At 46.6% G+C, this 5393-nt stretch overlaps 1 long non-coding RNA gene across 2 annotated transcripts; it reads left to right on the plus strand.

Moving 5' to 3' along the window:
• The first annotated feature begins 143 nt into the window (after positions 1-143).
• On the plus strand, positions 144-2603 carry LOC311585074. Of its 2 annotated transcripts, none has more exons than XR_014775086.1 (3): positions 144-282; positions 1517-1654; positions 2083-2603. It is a non-coding gene; the product is annotated as an uncharacterized lncRNA (long non-coding RNA). The 2 variants fall into 2 exon arrangements; XR_014775087.1 differs by having other exon boundaries at positions 150-286.
• Positions 2604-5393: the final 2790 nt, after the last annotated feature.

A 5393-nucleotide genomic window follows, 5' to 3' on the forward strand; every position in this document is an offset into this window, starting at 1 on the left:
CGTTTTTTGCTACCGGGCCGAGGGCGGGCCTTCGCAGGCCGCTGGGTGAGCGGTAGGGGTCTAACCTGTTCCTGAAAAGTGTATTAGTGGAGGTGGGCCTCCGGAGGGGGAGGGACACCTAAAAGCGAGCGGGCCACTAGGGAAAGAGAATGGTTCATGGCAACAGTCACTTTGCGCTGCTGTGAGGCTTCTCCTGGGCCTACGTTGATGGACAGACGTTGACCAATTGAGAAAGAGTCAACCAGGGTCCAGGATAGGGTCCAAGGGACCAGAAGAGATGAGGTAGGTGAGTTGGCAGTGCTAGCTGAACGAGGGTCCTCACCCTTACTCTTGTAGTACAGACTATCAGCTCTCAGGGTGCCACTTAGGCGAATACAGCAGAGTTCAGAGTCCCAGCAACCAGGGGAAAAAGAGGAGGAAGAGAGAGAGAGAGAGAGAGAGAGAGAGAGAGAGAGAGAGAGAGAGAGAGAGAGAGAGAGAGAGAGAGAGAAAGCTGGCACAATGGCGTAATGGAGTACAAGACAGAAAAATGTGCTGAGCTTGATGTCCACTCAGTGTGGACAATCAGGGTGCACTGGGCTAACGGATCTTATCTTTAAAAATAATGTGGAAGCCAGAACGTCCTTTAATCCCACGGGAGGCAGAGGCAGGTGGATCGCTGTGAGTTCAAGGCCAGCCTGGTCTACAAAGTGAGTCCAGGACAGCCAAGGCTACACAGAGAAACCCTGTCTCTGAAAACCAGAAAGAAAAAAATTCGAGAGCATTAAAGGCACACACAGTAAATAACCTTTCAAGTCAGCTCAGGCCTGGCTTTGCCTGGGACAGTTTGGGGCTTGCAGCATCAAAGAACAAGCAGCTATAGGTTACTTTCAAATATAGCAAGCATCACGAGGTGGTGGTGCATGCCTCTAATCCCAGCTCTCAAATACATCAAATACATCTCAAACACAATGCTGTGGCCCCAACAGTCCGTTTATGCTCGCAGCGTGGGCTTCCTCTAAGGCCACATCCTGCCAGGATCAGGATCTTCACAGTAGCTAAACTGAAGTTCCCGGATGGTACACAAGGCCAGGAATGTACCCCAGATAGTAAATTCTGGAACACTTTTAAACCCCACTATACTCCTTTTGTGGGAGAGCACAGCAGTTAGGAAGAGAAAGGAGGACCGGAGGAAGAGGTAGAGGTGGCTGGCTCTGTGAAGGACCTCTCTCAGGGTCCGAGAACTTGATGTGGGTCTTTCATTCATTCCCTCATCCATCCCTGAGCCCTGCTATTGTCAATGTTTGTAAGAGGATTATTACGCAGCCCAGAGTCATAAGAACAGTCTTTGCGTATGCAGACTCCTTTGGGGAATCCAGAAAGATTTAGACTACATTGCCTTTGTTGAGCAAAATCAAATTCATTGGTGTAGAAATTCTTTTTACTTAACTAAATATCAATTATGTCGTCTCACTCTGAATTCAAAATGCACACGGCTCAGCTTACTGAGATTTATTAATGATTCGATTCCACATAGCTCTTGTCAGAGAAAAGTATCTCTTCTGAGGAAGATGAGTGAACATGGCTCGGGACACAGGTTCATGTTGCCCTGATGGGCTTTTCTCACCATGGAAGAAGTGACATGAACGTATATTGTCACACAACAAAAGAAGTTGTAAGTCAATACATTTTTCTTCATCCGTATTGGTGGGGGCTACATATCAGGGAGGTATCTTCCAACAAGTCTTAGGTGGTGACATCATTAGCTTGAGGGTTGCAGGAGGACATGGGTGTGGCTAAGCTTAATGATACATCTGAGAACTTTACTTTAGTCCCAGGAATGTTAGGTCAGATACAAAAGTAAATGATTATTAAAAGGACTAAAATAACCCAAGATGAACTTGGTTCTCAGCCTGCCACGTTCTGTCTTTTCACAATCATGAGGTTCTATATCAGTGGCTCTCAACTTTTTTAATGCTTGGACCCTTTTTATAGTTTTCTCATGTTGTAGTGGCCCTGAATCATAAAACTATTTTCATTGCTGCTTCATAACCGTAATCTTGCTACTGTTGTGAATCATAATGTAAAATCTATGTTTTCCAGTGATCATAGGTGACCCCTTGGAAAAGGTCACTGGACCACCAAAAGGTGTCGAGACCCACAGGTTGAGAACCGCTGTTCTATACCGCCACGGCCAGCAGTTGAGGATCTTTAATGTGCAAAACTCGACTTCACAGGTGATGGATAGGAGGGGACGGTCATCACCAACAGAGCATGAGCATTTCTTTCCCTCTGAGGGAAACCTGAGCACAGTTCCTCTGACTCCTGCGGAGCTTCCCATAAGTTGCCACAGGAGCGCAGCAGCAGAGGCCGTCAGCCAGCCTTCCTCTCTCAGCAGGACCCGTCGCCTACCAGCGGTGGGCACTGCTTCATTCTTCACTGAGTGGAAGTGTCTCCGCATCGTTTGAAGGCTTCCCCACCCACAAGCCAGGGCCAGTGGCTTCCTCCTCCTCGCAGTCAGCCTCCCTTCATGTTCCCAGACCAGCCAGAGGCCAAGGCCTTTTCATTATTTCCCGTTTCCTCCTCAGGAAATTATATGATTATAATAAAATACCAAGAAGAATAGTAACTACATTTGCCCTTCCTTAGCAGAGTCTATTTTTAAAAGCACTTTCGTGTCTGATGTCTCACATGAGTCATTCTCAAATCTTCACTATCAAGGGTAACATTTATTCCCTCTTTTAAAAGTCATAATCATTTTAAAGGTGTTAAAAATTACTCACTTGTTAAAACAGAGAGGAAAGCTGTGTTCAGAACCACCTCAATAGGTTATAGGACCACTGCAGGGGGGTCGCACAGAGGGAAAGTGTGGGTTCAACCCAACAAATGAGAACAAGTAGGGAGTTTGATACAGAGAGCCTGTATGTGCTCATGTATGTATGCATACATGCATAAAGTCTCTAAGAGGAGACGTGTGTGTGTGTGTGTGTGTGTGTGTGTGTGTGTGTGTGTCAGGGTTATTCTAGCTCAACTGACCTTAATGCCCTGGTTCATGCTGAAGGCAGGGAAAGTGAGAAGACACCCCTCGGGGCTTGTGAGGGATGAGGAAGTAGGTCAAGTGTTCAGAATGAGGCTTCTGGGTAAACAGAGTCAACAGGATTACACGCAGCACACCTTGCATGTAATAAACACAGACTCTTATCACTGAGCTATGTCCCAAATTACACTCTCCACCCCGCACAGGCATTTAGGGGGGTGAAGCCCATGGTCAGACCTGCTGAAGGAAAGAGCTCTGAGGTTCTGGTTTCAGTTGACAAAGGTATCTGCCATCCAAAGTCCCTTCTGAGCATGGAGCATGTTTCCCATCAACCCACTTTCAGTCAGTACAGACCAGTTAAACACCCCGTGGGAGTGGAGCCTGGGATGTTATCTGGGGTTTGCCAGTGACCAGGCATTTAATGAAGACAATTTCTAGGAAAGTAAAAGAAACAAAAACAAAACAAAACAAAACAAAACAAAAACAGCTAATGGTTGTCAAGCATTGTCTGAGTCCACAGGGCACCTCTGATCGTGTTGGTGTGGCGTGGAGGTGGACAACAGGTAGTCTAAAGGTAGCCTGTGTGCTCACCTACTATGTTTATATGAAGACCCTACTTCTGCTTATGGCTCCGGGAAAATGGCACCTTTCACAAAGCGACCAAGTTAGGAGGAGGAAAGTAGGAAAATGCGGCTTTGCTTTGGCGTGCTACAGCAGCTGTGGGAGGAACGGGAGGAAGCAGACTGCATACTGTGAAGTGAGCAGCTTTCTACTGAAACAAAATCCTTCCATACACTCACCTTGCTGGTCAAGAATAAACCACTGCGCTGGGCTTTGTACTAATGTCTTTGTACAGTCAACAGTTACTCTTGCTCATAAAGTAACCCTGTTCTGGATAGATTTCCACCAGCCATCTGCATGCGTGCAGTGCCGTGGGCTATTTCAGCCGCTGTGACAAAATGTCTTAGGCTGAGCAACTTAAGGGAACATTACTGTATCTTCTCACAGTTCTAGAGACTAGCAGATGCCCTGATCACAGTAAGTGCGCTGCGTCCCCTCCGTGTTCTTAGGAGAAAGGGCAAGCAGCTCTGGGGCTTCCATCTCAGGGCTGTAACACCACCCCATGGCCCATGGCCTCACCCCCTCACCCCCTCACCCCCTCACCCTACCTCCTTGAGGATTAGAACTTCAACTTGCAAATCTGAGAACACAAAAGTTCACACCACAGCAAGAGAAGTCATGTATCAGAAAGCTGCTTTATGCTTGCTTGTTGGACTCCACCCCACCCCTCCCCATATACCTAGGGAGTCTCAGATCTGTCTTTTAAAAAGACTACAACAGGACGTCAGGAATTGCAACATTAGACTTCGACTTTCTTACAACTGACTCGGGTGGATTCTGTCTTATCCAGCTCCCCTGGCCTCTTAAATTTCCTCAGCTTACCAGGAAGTGAGCTACACAAGGCTGAGACCCTACCGCTTAGGTACCAGTATAAGCATTAACTCTATAAATAGTTGAGCTGCAAATGCCACAGGGTGTAGTCACACTGGACACATTGCCACAGGCCGTTCAGTCAAAGCCTTGATAATATGTAACCAGTGTGTCCAGTTGTGTCCTTTCCCAAGATTCTTGCTGCACCCAAGCAATTGAACTGATATGAGAAGAATGCTCCTGAATTCCTCCAGCTTTAGAGGGACCAAGAAGAGAGAAAAGACCAATTTTTTGTTTCTTTTTACAACAGTGTAGCAGCTTAACAGAAAACATCAAGGAGCTATCAACTTCCGCAGACAGAAACCATAACCTCCTGTTGCTCTCAGTTCCTTCCAGGGTAACAGGTCTCTGGCTACCAGCTCTGAGAGCCCTTTGCTTCCCTGCAGGGATTAATCCTAGAAATATCAGCTCAGTCCAGTGTGGTTTTACGAAGGTTAATTTTAGGTGTCAACTTGACAAGAGACGGGGATTCCAGAGAGCTGGAATGTATTACCTCTGGGTGTGTCTATATGTCTCTGTGCGGCATTTTGGGAGAGACTGACAGTGTGTTGAGGGAGACTGTAACGTCAAACAGTGAGCCCACATAAGTTGCTTTTAGTCAAGTATTTTTGTTGTAGCAAGGAGACAATTAATACCCAATGGCGCTCCAGGGAGGTTCCAATGCAGGGAACAAGGCAGTACTCACTTTGGGCCTACCATTGCTCTAATCATTCCATATTACAGGAAGAAAAGGCCTGAATGGGGCATTAGATACCGGCAAACACTCTACAGAAAAGTATAATGTCCCTGACGCCTCAAGGTAAAAAACAAAACAAAACAAAACCCCCTGAAAGTTCTAGAATGCAGTTGAAAGGACCTTTGTACAAATAATACTGTACAAAGCTGC

Source organism: Acomys minous (assembly GCF_964271855.1).
Source record: "Acomys minous genome assembly, chromosome: 15".
NCBI classification, from domain to species: Eukaryota; Metazoa; Chordata; class Mammalia; order Rodentia; family Muridae; genus Acomys; species Acomys minous.